The sequence below is a fragment of the Centrocercus urophasianus genome, unplaced genomic scaffold, assembly GCF_019232065.1.
Source record: "Centrocercus urophasianus isolate 14NV4802_14NV808 unplaced genomic scaffold, USGS_Curo_1.0 seq_34, whole genome shotgun sequence".
Lineage (NCBI taxonomy): Eukaryota > Metazoa > Chordata > Aves > Galliformes > Phasianidae > Centrocercus > Centrocercus urophasianus.
Window position 1 is genome coordinate 463,146 of NW_024884911.1, and position 15,435 is coordinate 478,580.

At 49.7% G+C, this 15,435-nt stretch overlaps 1 protein-coding gene across 3 annotated transcripts in view; it reads left to right on the forward strand.

The window, feature by feature from the left end:
* The window catches only part of EHMT1 (euchromatic histone lysine methyltransferase 1), a 95,580-nt gene that overhangs the window by 11,895 nt on the left and 68,250 nt on the right, over window positions 1–15,435 (forward strand). Inside the window, exon 1 of one of the 3 annotated variants that reach the window (XM_042831002.1) lies at window positions 3,525–3,693. The exons of 1 other annotated variant lie outside the window; for it this stretch is intronic. The gene's annotated coding sequence lies outside the window, so the exon portion shown is untranslated. Of the gene's footprint in view, window positions 1–3,524; window positions 3,694–14,534; window positions 14,621–15,435 lie in introns of those variants that run through there. One more of the 3 variants, XM_042831001.1, reaches the window with a different exon arrangement.

Consider the following 15,435-nt stretch of genomic DNA (forward strand, 5'->3'; position numbering starts at 1 on the left):
GGAAGTTCCTCTTGTTGGCTGCAGGGCTCAGGAGTTGCTCTGCAGTGTGGTCTGTGGGATCCTATCAGCTGCTCTGGCATTTTGTGGCTTTGCTATAAATGCTGACAGCAATGCAGCATTATGAGTTCACACTTTTTTTTTTTTTTTTTTTTGGAGTGCTCTTCCATGCTTTGCTGTGATACTGCATGCGACGCTGATGGTGTAGAAGCCACCTGCAGGTGCTCTGTGGGTAAGAAAAGGAGGAGAAATCCCTTTCAGATTTTGGGCTGCTTCCCACAGCTTCCTGTGTCCCAACCACCGCCGAAGCACAGAGCTCAGTGCTCTGCATGCTGCTGAAGGCAGAAGCTGTGGCAGGCTCCAGCTGGTGAGCAGGGCTGCAGGAATCCCCTGCCTGCTGACCTTCACCTGGACATCTGGACCTCCAACAGCTGCTGGACTCGGGGCTTTTCGGACCATGGCCTGTGTTTGATGGCAGGCGGAGGGCGAGGAGTGAGCGCCAGCTGTGGGGCTGTGCCTGCTTCCTTTTGCTCCGCCAGGCTCTGTGTATCCTGGTTTTGCAAGCTAATCTGGCGGGCAGTTCTCAGTTTGTAAGATTGGGTCGTGATTGCTGTACAAATATGTTCAGTCCTGGGACAAATGCAGCAAGGTGCCTCCATGCCAGTCCCCTGCACTCAGAGACGCCACGTTCCCAAGTCTTGCCTTATTCTTTTCTACATGTTTGTTATTGCTTAGACCTCTGGCAGCTTTCCTGCTCGTGAAGAATGCTTTGCAGGCTCTCAGGGTCTTGGATTTACTGTGCTGTATGGCTCATTGGTACAGACCTCACGTACCTGCTGCTATGCCAGCAGTTAACACTCGATGTGGAGGTTGCACTGTCCTGTAAGGCACCTTCTGCTAGCAACAGAAGCAGAATTATGTATAAAGAGTAGCTCTGTTTTGCTGGTACCTGTAGGCCTTTTCCACGACTTCTGTGAGAATGTGTGTGAGATTATCAGGGATCTGAAGTTCTGCAGTACCAGATGGAGAGTTCCCATTGCACCGGGGTCTGCTGCGAGTCTGGATCACCAAACAACAGAATCATAGAATGGAAGGGACCTTAAGATCATCTAGTTCCAGCCCACAGTTAGACAAGCAATTCTTTGTTCTTAGTTCTTTAAAGGCAGTCTGCACTCAGGGCATAAAATGTCCAGGGGAGATTTCAGCGAGGCTGATTCTCATCTGTTGCACCCCTGGCTGTATGCAGCAGCAGTGAGTCTGAGTGAGGGGAGGGCCGTGCTCCCTCCTTCCCCTCATGTTCTTCATCCAGCTGAAACCTTCGTGCTACTTGCAAGAAACGAGGAGTGTTTGAGGTGGATGTCATTGCATCGCATCCTGTCTGCTGCTTGGTAAATTAGTGACACAGCAGTGTCCTGTGCTGCTGGAACCTCTCTGTCCTGGCTGCTTTTTCAGGTTGAAGGCTGGGTGCATTTTGAAATGTGATGATATTTTAAAATTGAGAGCAGCTTTGATTTATTGACCTGCAGCCTCTATGAATCGAGCCGTCTGGGCTGGCATCTGGAGATAAGAGGCTGTTGAGTAATTGCTTATTATTGACTGATTGCCAACTTGGGCTGTTTGCTTGAAGAAGAATCAATAGCAGTCTTCAAAGTCTGAACTCTCAGGGAATACGACTGGTTTCCAAATGGGGGATGACAGGTCAGGATAACGCCGTATCTGATATCCCGACTTCATGTTTGGGTTAATCCTGCCATAGAGGAGGAAATGCAGAGCATGATCTTCCTGCACTGAGGCTCTCACATCTACCTGCCTTAAAGCCGGGGTTTCTCTTTGCAGGCGTTCTCAGGGACTCCAAACCTTTTTCCACAGAGCTCCACCTGAGCTGAGCGGGAGGAGAGAGCAGCATCGTTCCTTAGGTCCCCAAAGGACAGGGCAGGGAGGGCTGGCTGAGCAGCCTGTGCTGTGACACATCCCAACCAACCCGTTTGGATGCTTTCTAAATACAACAAAGCACCTGTTTTGATGCACAGTAACAGAGATTTCCTTTTTGTGGGCGATTCTATTTAGGTGACGACAGAATAAAACATCCAGTGTCACCATACGTTTTATCATCCCTTATGGAGACGGTCGCTATGGTGAGCGTTCATTTTAACAAGCAGACGTCGTCCTTATTTAACACTATCATGACATGTTCCCTTCTTTGAGGATTCGTGTGTAGGGCCTAAAACATTAATAAAATGAAAAAGGGACTCACGGCGTTGAAGGCACTCAAGACTTGAAAGAAATCCACGTTCAGATCCTTGCTCAGCAGGACATGCAGCTGACGTGTGGGAAAGGGAGCAGCAGCCCAGGAATGTGGGACGGTGAAAATGGAAGAAGCTCTTCCTAAAGCATAAATATTTGCCTTTAATTTTGGAGCTGTCTTTCCAGCAGGAAGGCTCTGCTTCGAGGTACGCTCTTTGGGCTGATGGGAGCAACGCCTCTGATAGAGCAGTTTAATTACAACCCACAATGGTCTGGGGAAGAATGGATGAGATTACTTGGACAGCTTTGTTTAGACACTGGATTTGTTGTCTACCAGCAAATCCTCATTTGCATGGGTCCTTAATCTGTGGAGTTAAATGTGTCTCGGGCTCTGTTATCTTCTGTGCTGCAGAGTTGAGAACTAGATTTTTCAAGCTGTTCCTTTTCATCTGAACGCTTCCCCCTCCCCCGTGCCCCAAATTATCTTCCCTGTTTTTTTTTGTTTTTTTTTTGTTAGTTTTTAAAGGGCAAAGATGGCCAACAAGTGATGCAAAAGGCAGAGCTCCGGGCAAGGGAGGCTTTTTGTGCCTCGTCCTTCGGTGGGCAAATTGTCCACCAGCTTGTGGAGAAAAGTCAAGCCCTGAGCTTTACAACGTGTCTGGCAGAGCAGCTCCTTCCTGGAAGGGCACCCGGGGGTGAGCAGTGCTGAGCGCTGCAGTGAGCCCTGCGGGGATTAGCACTTCTTTTTGGGGCTGTTTAACGTTGCCTGTCGTCCTGAAATGGCATTTCCTCATGTCTGCAGCAGCCCTCATTTCATGAAATGGATGCAACTGCTGAAAAAAGATCTCGCGTGAGCATGCTCACTGGAAGATTAATCCTTTAGAGGGAGTTGGAGAGTTAAGCTACTGTAATTTCCCTGCAGTTGGCTGCAGTAAACAACTGCTCTAAAGACACGAGGAAAAAAATTGACGGAGGTATATGGGATTAACGTACATGTCTTTTTGTGCTTCTCCTTTAAGGTTGAGGGTTTGGTGAGGATTTTCTCTAGGAGAGCCGGGGAAGAGGGAGCTGCGGAATGATTTTATGGGTGACCTTCATGTCGTGGTTTCTTTTTTCCCTCCAGGCCAAAGCAATCCTCTCGCAGTGCCAGGCCTGGCATCGCGGTGTGGGGCTGAGCTCAGCACCGAGGTGGGGCAGCACCCAGCCCTCTGCAGGGCGCTCAGAACCCAGCGGGACTCGATGCCTCCTGCGCCTGTTGGAGAGAAAATGTGCCAAGGGATTGGCTCTGAGCGCCTACCGAGTCATAGCCTTCTTTTTGTGTGTGTGCTACCTGCTCCTCCCCGTGCATGAGGAGCCGCGAGCCCGTGTCAGATGGGGAGAAAAAGGACTGTTGAGGCATTATTTTGGCTTTGCTTGAAGGCGGCTCGGTGCTGAGGGCGGCTGGGCGGTGAGGTAAGTGCAGCAGGCACCCCGTGCTGTGAGCCTGGCTGGAGGCTGGAGCTCGGTGCCACGGTGCTCTGAGTCCACGTTGGCCAAGTTCTTGAAGCACAGTGATGCACAGCAGCGGTACCCGCACGGCTTGGTGGTTTTGGGGCTGTTTCAGCATGGTGCTGGTGCTGGGAGAGGCGATGCTCCCTCACCATGGCTTGTATCTTCAGCTCTAAGCTGGATGGGGCCCTGGGCGATCTGGTCTAGTGCTTGGTTGGCAGCCCTGCCCGCAGCAGGGGGTTGGAACTGGATGGTTTTTGAGGCCCCTTCGAAGCCAAGCTGTTCTGTGACTCTATGCTGCTCTCAGAAGCTTCTAGCTAATCCTGCTGAGCAATGAGGAAATGGATGTGAACCAGCAGCCAGGCGCACCCAGCGTTGGGGTGGGGTGTGTTGGTGGGGTGCCTGGCTGGAAGAAACCCCATTCCTGTGAGCTCCAGTCACTCGAGATCACATCTGAGCAAATCTCCATCCAGGGCCGTGCACGTGGAACAGTGGCACTCCTTCAAGGAGCAAATAGTAAAGGGTGCAGCTCCTGTGCTGCTTCTGCCACTGAAAATCTGCATCTTGCATGGCTGGGATGATTCACATCCAAGGGCAGCAGGGTCTGCGCGTGGTGGTGTGTGTTGGAAGGTGTTGTCTTGGAATGGTGTGAAGAAAGAAATAATAATGCAATGGTTTTGTGAATGTTGGAGGTTCCCAATGGTGGCTGTCAGCTCGCAGGAGGATGCTAAAGCTGCTGGAAGTCTTCAGGAGGGCAATCTTGATAGGGGCTGTGCTGAGCTGGGGATGCTGAGTACTCGCTGAAAATATTGCCAGCCCAGTGTTGAGGTTTTTAGCTTCATCCCTCCTTTTCTCCTCCCTTCCAGAAGCTGTGGCCAGCACAGACTGTCTGTGCTCTGAGAATGGGTTTTGGGAACATTGCTGGGTGTGCATGTGGGGGGAATAATTAACTGCCAAATGCAAATAGATTGTTTCTCGCCATTTCAAAATCATTGTAATTTTCATTGAGGATGGATTAATTATATCCTCATTTTGATGGGGGTAAGGAAAATGATAGAGATACAGCCATATAAATCTATATGGGAGGGATGTTGCTTTCAGAGAGCTGTTTTGGGAGTCGTGAGAACAAAGCTGCAGCTCAGAGGGCCGTGGGGTTGTGTGGGGATCAGCAGTGCTGTGTGCTTCTCCGTGCTTTGGTGTTCTCTAGTATGGATTTTTACCTTGTGCCATTGACACCGTGTGAAGAGATCTTCAGTTCTGAGGAAAAACAGTGAATATCTGGGGCAGAGCGTTTGGTCGAAGAGCTGCTTTGACAAAGGGGGGTGTCAGAACATGGAAACGAACCTTAAAGGCTGTTTTTGAGCAAGGTGTAACAGAGGCACTCCGTTAACTGGGGCTGTGCAGGTGGGGGCTGCTCTCTCAGTGCAGGATCTGACAGGTGAGTGGCACCAGGGCTTCAGGCTTGCTCTGCTCACTGGTGCAGCCCCATCACTTGCATGGCGAGAGGTTACTCAGCGTGGGCACCAGCACACAGGTAAAAAGGGTGAGTGGAGGAGACAGGACACTGCTTCCTCCTGCCATGCCCTGTGACTCAAGGCAGGAGAGTGAAGCCCTCCTCCTCTCCTTGTTTTAGAGGAAAATAGGGAAAATGAGCTGTGATCAGAGCTGCTACCCTAGGAGTGCTGTCCTTAGGAAGGTGTTGGTGGACCGGGCAGAGGGGTCAGACCCCAAAGTGGCACTGGGGCATCCCAGCAGTGGAGCTGCAGGGCTGTGATGCCTGCAGGGGATGCATCTCTGCTGCTTCTATTGAGACGTGGAACTCGGGGTTTCAGGGGGATCCATTGCCTGGAATTGCAGGTTCTGGTTTTTGTGCAAACCCTGCATGTACGGCCGGTTGCGTCCCTTCTCCATCAGCATAAATGTGCTCTCTGGAGGAACTGAAAGCTGAATCTGTGACCATAATAGTATTTGAAACAGAAGCAAATGGAACTGAGTTTCACAGGTGTGTCTGAAGAAGTCTGGCATGACTGCAGCCCTCGCAGGAAGGAGGCAGCTGGAGCTGGGAATGCATTGCACCAAGCCCTCATCAAACAGTGACCACTTCAGAGCCTGTTGCCCTTTCTTCCTTCTAAATGCTTCAGCCAACCTTGACTCAATTGCTAATGACTTTAAAGCCAGGCATTATGGTATGAGCCTTGTAATTAGTCGCTGTGATGAATCCTCTCTGCTGGGAGGCCCAGCAGCTCTCTGCCTTCGTGCCTTACCAGGGATCACTTAGAAGGAATGGTTTGATCTTGTCTCTTCCTGAACATTTCAACACTCCTTGTTGCAGCAGCATCTCTGTGCCCAAAGCTGCTGGGGCCCTGGAGAGCTGACCCAGCAGGCTGGAAAAAGCTGGGATTAGAGGATTCCCACCCTCATCCCTGGGGCTCATAAAGGGGGGTTCCAGGCTCAGGGGAAGGAGCAGCATTTCTTAACCTGGCTGTGAAATTAGTAGGATAACTCAATTCCTGTAGTGGATGAGGCTTAATGAGCTGGTACGTGTGGAGAGCATATGTTTGGGCTTCTGAGTGTTGGAAAGCAGTCCAACACATGAGAAAACTGGGTCTGTGGTGAAAAGAAGGGGGGTGCATCCAGGCTCAGGTTTGAGGGCTGGGACACCCAACCTCACCATCCCTGTAATCCATGCTGAGCCACGAGGCTGCTTCTCCTGGCTAACCTGAGAGCTCACCATCTCATCTGATTTTTCCAGATGATCAGTTTGATTTCTCAGTTTTTTACAGTCCTTTGTGTTCCCAGCAATCTGTGCTTCCATCAATGGCCTCTCCTTTCTTGAGCCCGTACCAACCTTGAACCAAAGTTTCCGTGCCGTTTTTGTACTTCGCCCTGCTTGTTGGAGGAGTCTGTCAGGAATAATGGGGCGCTTCTTACCAAGCCATTCCCAGCATTTCTCATCAATGACAACTTCATCTCATGCTACCGTGCACCTGAAGGCTCTGCTGTTCATTTCTGTTGCCAGTGCTGATCTCTCCTTGACACTCATTGGCGAGCATCAGCACACAGCCCCCCTCTGCTTGGGTTTGAAGCCTCGTTCCTCCTACAGTGCTTGATATCCAGGTAAATTCATTCATTTCAATGGACCCAACATGCATTCTCTGAGTGTGGAGGGGACCCTAAAATGCTGGTGTTCAGAGCTGCGGTGGATGGATAGACAGACAGACAGCTATGAGCTCACAGTCCAAGGTTATTTAGCTCCCAAACTTCTGCTCTTGCCTTTCCAGCTCCACCCAAGAAAATCTTTTCTTTGCAAATAAAAATGAAGAAAGACTTCTGTTTTTCATAAGTTGCAATTGTGTTCTTGTCTAAGCTGATTATTTTATTTATTCCAATAATCCTCTTCCAGAATAAAGGAAAATTAATTGTCCTCCTATTTCCATAACGATTTGCCCTTCAGAGAGTTGCCAGGCAAAATGCTTAAAACCTGAAATGAAAAGATGGTGAATGTTTAAAATTATTGAGCTTCAGTAGGAACATGTTTGTATTTTAATAGGGTGGTATTCAAGTAGTCCCAGAGAGTGCTATTTGCTCTGTGTTCTGTAGGATTATGGGTTTTTTTCCTTCTGCATATTAAAATGGGGTCATGCCTGCTGCATTAGATAGTGCTCGTCTTATGCAGGATTGTGCTCTCAAGATGGGCTGCCTGCAGTTGAATCCCTACAGTTATCTGGTGTTAATGGGGAGCCTTGTCCTTGGGTTTGTTGTGTTTGCCCATCAGTGCCTGGAGGTTTGGGTGCCCTGTGGCTGAGATAGGAGCAGCTCTTTGCTCAGAGCTCACCCAGCTCTGCACTATTCTGGATGCTGTCTGACTGACGAGCATCGCCTGGTGAATCTGGGGTGATGCTGATGCGCTGCCTTAAAAGCCTCAAAAGTGCTCCATAGCAAGCTGCTGTTGATGTCAGTATTTTAGGATCTGCTGCTAAACTGGCAGTGTATTTCCAGCCCATCGAGTGCCCGTTTCCTGCTGGCTCATTCAGCTGCATGTCAGCACGCTGACCCACAGCAGCTACAGCCTTGTTCTGTAGGCATGTTCTACATGTGCACAATGGGGAGGAAAGGTCTGAATGTCTTTGTGCCCTGTGGGTGGACTGGGGATCCCAAAGTGTGGGGCCAGGGCACAGCTTGGGAGCCACTGCCCATCTCCCTCTGGTTTTTTTTTTTGGAGGTTGGGAGCCTCCTGTAGGTTGTGCATGCAGGAGCAGAGGATGGAGATGCAGTTTTGCGCCATCGCACCCCAGTGATGCGATAGGGCTGCGTTCTGTAAGACTCCTTTTTCAAGGCTGCAGATCTGGTGCTTTCCTCATAGAGCTGCTGTTGGAAGAGATGAAAGCGGGTGGTTGGTATTGATTCCTTCTGAAGAGAGAACTGGAGTGATGTATTTCTGCGTATAAAATACACACACACAAACGTGTGCTCATATATATATACATATATATAGGTGTGTGTGTTTATATTTCTGTGTCAGACTGAGTGCAGATTGAGCTGTGGGTGTCCCTGTTCATTGCAGGGGACTGGGACCAGATGACCACTAAGGGTCCCTTCCAACTCAGACGATTCTATGACTCTAAGACTGAAGAAGCTTTCCGCTTTCCTTCCTGACTCGGTGCTTTATTGTGGTGCAGGTGGAAAAGCTGCCATGGCAGAGGTGATGGTTGATGCACCTTTTTGTGGTTTCCTCCCAAGAAAACCCCAAAAAACGAGGAATGGATGATTTAAAAGAGGGCACAAAACCAAATAAGAAAAAAAAACAAAAACCCAACCAGAAACTCTTTATCACGTCTTAAATCTTCTCCCCCCACATCTAAATGTGCTTTTTAAGGAGTACAGATGCTTGTTGGCATAGAAACTACAGGCTCAGAGTGGAGCGTGCGGATGGAGAAGGAGCCGTTCTGGATGAACACGGACTGAACCTCCACAGGGTGCCCGAAATCTTTCACGAGGCCAAGAGAATTGTCCAGATGTTGCTGGAATTACAGTGGCACTCAATATTTAGGGGTCCCGATTTGTGCTTAAATCCTTAAAAAAAAAAGAAAAAAAAGCTCGGGATGTAGGGAATGCAGATACGTTAGCAGTGGGCTTTCTTTTCTTCTGAAAGAATCTGTAGTCCAAAAATATTGCTGAAATCTGTTTGGCTCCGAGCAGTGCCAAATCCCCATTAAAACATGTGGATATTTCTGTGGTTTAATCTGTTAGAAATGCATTCAGGATCCAGTTATGTTAAATTAAGCAACAATATTGGCCTGGATGCTGCTCGAAATATTCAATGTGGCAGTCGGAACAGCAAGCAAAATGTTTGCACATTTTAATCGCTCGATGAGTAATTGAGTTTCTTTTATTTCCCAGGAATGATCGAGAGCTCTTAATGCTGTCCCTGCTCTGCCTGACCTGTGGCCCTGTGGGATGGATCTGGGGGTGCAGCCCCACTGAGCCTCGCGCTGCGCTGCTCTCAGCCATACAGGGAGCAGGACAGCAGTGTGCAGGCTCAAAATTCGGCCGTGAAAGCACAGCTTTTAGGGTGGTTTTCTTTTGCTAAGAAGGAAGAAAAAGCCCGTTCTTTTATTGCGGGGTGGTTTATTTCTTTCAAAACCTGAAGCTCCAGTGCAATTTCCTGTATTATTTTAATTTTAAGGATAATAACGGCGTGATGATAAGTGGGGATTATTAATGATTTATGGTCACAGAAAGTGAAAATATAAGGCGTAATGTAATGGAGGACGATGCCATAAATGTTCTCTGCAAAGGCAGAGGGGAGAGGAGGCGGAGATCTGGGCTCTGAAAAGAAAAAAGGAGGACGTTTTTTATTTTAGGAGGAAGTCATTTCCTCAGAGGGGGGTGAGGCCCCAGCACTGCTGCCCACAGCTGTGGGTGCCCATCCATGGAGGTGCCCAAGGCCGTGGATGGATCCTGGGCAGCCTGAGCTGGGGGTTGGGGTGGAGCTGGGGGCTGTGAGGGCCCTGCAACCCAACCGTGCTGTTATTCTGTGATGATAATAAACCCACAGGGGTGTGGAAGTTATAGAGATTGGAGCCTCGACAAGATTAAAGTCTGGCTGCTGTGTATGTGGATGCTTGTGTGTTGTGCGTTCAGTGGCCCCTATCTGTGCAACATGGATTGGAAACGGAGGAGAAAGAAAATAGGAGAATCAAAAAATAAGGAAGAGAGTTCAAAGCAGAGGAAAAACCACACAGATGATGAGTGCTTGAAAAAGGAGGAACTCGGCACGTGTGCTTGTGGGCAACTGCAAAGAGAACAACCCCTGATCCCAAAGCAGAATGCAGGGAAAACACGTCAGTGTGCAACAGGGATGGGATGTGGGTGAAGATGGCAAACAAAATGGGGATCTGGAGATGAGTGCAGGTCGTTGTCTCTGCAGAAGGTTGCAGAATATTTGCTTTAATTGCCCCTTATGTCAGTGATTTAAAAAAAAAAATCCCCCAAGCTCCTGTATCTTAATGGAGTGATGAATGGAAGGGCTGGTGCTGCAGAGGGCCCTGATTCCTGTTGTTCAGGGCAGGATGGAGAGGTTGTGGTTGCCCCATCCCTGGAGGTGCCCAAGGCCAGGCTGGATGGGGCCCTGGGCAGCCTGAGCTGGTGCTGGATTTGGTGGTTGGCAACCAGATGATCTTCGAGGACCTTTCCAATCCAAACCATTCCATGGATTTATAATACTCCCTCACTCAGACCTGTGCAGAAGGTCCCATTTACTGGCACCCCTCCTGTGCGGTGTGAACACCCAGTCCTGGCATTCATCTACAGACCAGTCCATGCAAACTTCACCGCTGCAGGAAAATCTGTGCTTATGGTGCTATTTATCAACCAAGTTCTTCTCCCTTTTGCCTGCGTCTCCTAATGGGTACAGCCTCTTTGTGCATTTTTACTGCTTAAGGTCAAACTTTGCTTTACAGCCTCCTTGGGAACAGGGCGTGTTTAGGTGAGATCATAGAATTGTTTGAGTTGGAAGGGGCCTTGAAGGCCATCTGGTCCCACTCCCTGCAGTGCACAGGGACACCCACAGCTCCATCAGGTGCTGGGCCTCTTTGCTCACATTCCAGTCTCCCATGCCTTCGTGTAGGACCACTCCAGAAACAGCAGTTAATTCTCCCAGCCTCAGTTTTTCTGTGAAATGAAGATGCTATAAATTTATATTACAAAGAAGCCATGACTGTTTCATTGTTGCAGTATATTTAAGCAAATCACAGTGCATCTGTCTGGTTCTCTTTTGCACAGTGGTGTGTAGATGCTTTTTCCTGGACGTGCTCTGCTTTTGACTGGAAAGACTTAGATTGTTTTCCTTTCTCTTCTCCCAGAATTCGTGCTGGCCAGAGCAGTGCCCAAAGCTCTAAGGCCATGGCATTGGTTAGGATAAAACTCAGCAGTTATAACACCAACCTACACATGCTACAGAGTGCACGTATTTACGGCTGGGGGTTTGGTTTACTGCACCAGGAATGGAAATGCTATTCTGTGCTGTGCGTGGAGATTCAGTTCTCAGGCTGCAGGGTGAGATGCTCCCAGTGGTTCTGCCTGATGTTTCCAGGGGTAATTTTTGGTACTTTTTGTTAACAATTGAGTGCATTGATCCTACTGCGGGCACATCCACAAGGACAGCAAGGTTGCTCTGTCAGTGAAGTGGCATTAGCAGGTTGGGAGGCTCTTTGGAGAATGAAGCTCAAGCTGTGACCTTCAGAAGTTCCACCAGTGGCGGCACAGTGCTGGCTCCAGTGGGCAGGAATGGTGTGGCCTTGGGCTTTATGTGGAAGGAGGAGGCTGTTTATTCCATCTGGAGCAGCTCTGTTGGATTTCCCTCATATGCTGGTGTTGATGCCGAAGAGCCCAGCTTGCTCCCTTGGATGTGGAGGTAACTTCAATCTGACTGCATACAGCTCAAGCCAGACGTGCTGGGCAGTGAGCAGCCCCAGGACAGTGTGTTTAAAGAGCCATAATTTTATTTGCTGTTCTCACACATGTCCATTTTACTCCTCATCTGACAGGTACTGACAGGTACTGAGCAGTTGTAATTCACAACAAGGGCTCTGGTAGGTGTTGGTACCAATCCCCGTTGCAAAGCAGGCTGTGAAGAACTCAGCTCTGAGTCTTGCCCTCCCTCTTCTGTCTTGCCCACCCAGAGAGGTTGTGTGCCACTGCTGCAGAATTTGCAGCCTTCATCATGAAGACCTTTGATGCGAGCAGGCTGGGAGAACAGCTATGGTGCATGGAAAGGCTGACTCCCCACCTAAGCATGAATGCATTCCCTTAATGAGAAAAAGTTGGACTTGAAGCTGACCAGACATCTCCAGGAGGTGTTACTGCTTTCCTTCTTACTGAGCCTGCGCTTGCGCTCCAGTCTGCGTGGAGCAGGTGAGCAGTACTGGTGCATCTCTTGGAGCAGTGCTAGTGTTAGGAGCAGTGCAGGATTTCCCTCTTAGATTGTTTGTCTGTACTAGGAACTTTGCACCTAGCCTAGGGCAAGCACATGAATCCGCTTTTCCATTTCTTCCCTCCCTCTCCCCAAGGAGACAGTATAAATGCCATGCCTTGAGTGTGCATCTGTTGAGGGGAAGAAGGGATTTTTAAATAGCAGTGAGCTGGTTTTCCCTCGCTGCAGCAAGCCAATTGTTCATTAGCGAAATGTATTAATAATTAATAATAAAGTTCTTACGAACTTTTTTTGGTATGTGAAGCAACTTCAATTCCTTTGCATCAACAAGAGCTGCAGGTATGTGTTCATGACATTAAAAAAATAAAAAGAAGGAAGAAAGCAATGCTTGCAAATTGGTCTTTGTTTCCAAGGAAACAAACTTGACATGCTTGAGCTATGCAAGATGCAAACACCGCTAGGTTCAGCAGACGTGCCTCAGGATGCTACGGGCTGAATATTATTTTTAAACCACCTCCGATTTGAAGGCACGGGAGAGGATGAGAATAGAATCTGTCGGCAGGCTTTGCCAGTCGGCGCTGAGCGGAGGCGCCGCGCGGTGCCCTGGTGCTGCCTGGCGTGGTGAGGAGCGGATCGCGTCCTGCTCTGCAGATGGGTGTCCCTGTGGGTGTCCCCAGAGACACTGGGGCACTGTGGGGTAAATGCTCTGAGGAAAGGCTGCAGCAGGAGTCGAGGTGTGGGGGCAGAGAAGCTCTGTATTGCCAATGGCCGTGGTTTATCGCTGGTCGCTGTGCCAGACGCCTCGTGCTCTAATAATGTTGTAGTACAATGCAACTTGCTTGGCACAGAGGGCTGCCCTGCATCCAGAAGTCAGATGTGAACGCCAACACTTTGCTATCACAAATGATCTGCCGAAAAGCTCGAGGTTGGTGTTCAGGTTGAATGTAGAGAAGAGAGATCTCTCGAGTAGGAGAGCGAAACGCAGGGCAGTTTGCGTAGTGCATCTGACAAGTGTGCCGTGTGCTGATGAAAATCACACATTTAACGTGGCTTACTGCATTGCTTGGAATCTCTTGGTATTTTTGTCATTATCTTGGAGGCTTGGTGCAGGCAAAGAGCTCATTTTTGGCATTCCCTTATCACCGTATTGTGTTCTGATGATCGGTGTCAATTGAGGTTTTGATCGTTTATTTCCTGTATTTGTTAGCATTCCTTTAGAGAATCGCACCTTCAGCATGGAAGCAGTGCTGCACACCCACAGCAGAAATACTGGTGAGGGCTGCCTGATGGTACGTGGATTGGAGCACCCAGAGCAGCTTTTAGCTTGGGCTCAGTGCAGTAGCAGGGCTGTGCGCTGGTTGGGACTAGCGGTGAATATTTGCCCTGGGCTGCATAGCTTTCCTCCAAACTGTTTTCTTTCTCAAGAAGTTGTGTGAGTTGGAGGGGACAGGCAGCACCCAAGGGCAGGGGGATGGGCTCTGAGCACTGATGGAGCTGTGGGTGTCCCCATTCACTGCAGGAAGTGGGGCCAGGTAGCCTTTAAGGATCCCTTCCAACTCGAATGATTCTATGAGTCTACAACATAAAGTCTGTATGGGGCAGGGAAGTTCTGTGTGACAATAACTCGGTGTGCAGATTGTAATCCTCCAGCACCAAAAGCACCTAGCAAACTTCAGTGTTGTGTCTGTGCCTATGTTGCTGTTTGGAAAACTGGAGAGGAGAAAAAAAGTCCTCTATTTATTCTGCTTTGAAACATTCCTACTGTATGGACGATGGAAATGTGAGCATGGAGGTTTTCAGAGCTGGTTTGCTAAAACCAAACCTCCCTTAAATGCAGGTTCCTAGCAAAATGCAGCAGGAAGGGTGTTGCACTGTAGGCTTCTTCCCCTTATCCATCCTGCTGTTAATTGCAAATTCATTGGGAATAATCATCAAGGTTACAGAGGATGGGGTGGTGTAGGGTTAGCTTTAAGACAGAGGGAAGCACGGTCTGCATTATGAACTAAAAGCAGTTGAAGCCTACGAGAGAGGGAATATTAATGGTATTTTGTGAAATTATTGTAATTTGTAGAAGGCCCAGAGTGGAAAAACACACCGGTTGAGTGTCTGGAGGCAATGCTCCTTCCTGCATGAGGCTTACTGAGACAGGGTTTGCCTTGCTTTTGTGCTAAAGCAAGATGCTGGCAGGCTCAGCACACCTGCAGTCATGCAGCCGGAGCTGTGCTGTACCGGTGGGCGCAGGACATCGCCGGTCAGCGTGAATCCTGCACCTTTTTTCTTTCTTCCCCTTTTGCTAATGACACTTCCTTCTGCTTACATGTCATCAAAGCTCTGTAATGGCTGAAGATCAGCCCGTACTGAGCATGCTCCGGGATCGAAGCTGCACCCATAGAGGGAGATGGATGCGTGGCCGCAGGAGGAGCCAGGCCCAGGGGCAGAGGATGGCCGTGTGCCCAGGTAGGGGGCTGCTGGAAGCGGTTTGGGTGCTGCTCGGCTCCACCACCACCACCGGCTGGCTTCGTGCTGCTTCCTGTGGATTGGAAAATCCTGACCTCGGCTGCCTGGCGAACCTCCATGCAGCAGGGACCTGGCGAGCTCCAGGGTGGTGGCCCCGAGGAGCCAGGCTGGTCGCCAGCGCTGCGGGGAGCGCTGGGCTGCGCCTTCCCCACGTGAGGCACTAATTACTGTTAATGGGAAGCCTCGTGGGGCACGGACCTGCTCGCTGCTCTGAGATCTGTCTGCAGTCGTAGGAGGGTGAAGGAACGTCAAACTCCAGCTCCTTTCCTCGGTCTGCATTCCAAGGGTTGCAAACAAATCTTGCCAAATCAGCTCTTCCAAATTTGCAAGGAAAGGAGGGAATCTGTGCGTCTGTTCCTTTGGCTGAGATTAGTTTTTATTCGTGTCCTGCTTTCTGGGTTTAACACGTTGGCGAATGGTTTGTGGAAGGAGTGGGGCCATATGTGAGGTCGGGCTGGCGCACTGTGTGCGTGGCTGCAGCCCTCTCCAGCCCCAGTCACCCACCCTGGTGCCAGCAGGCTGTGCTGGGAGGTGCCAGCCAGCCCGCTGCAGATTTGGGCTCTCCAGGCCGGTGCCAGAGAGCTGCAGGGAAGATGTGGCTTTGCATGGGAGCATTGCTGAGCCTTTGTGCCCCATGGGAGAGGTGCTGTTGGGCATCCCCGGTGGCATTGATGTGGTTTGAGCAAAGGTGAGGCGTGCTGCGTCAGGGCGTCGTGCAGGCGTTGGTGTTGTGAAGTTATCACTTTTATTAGCAG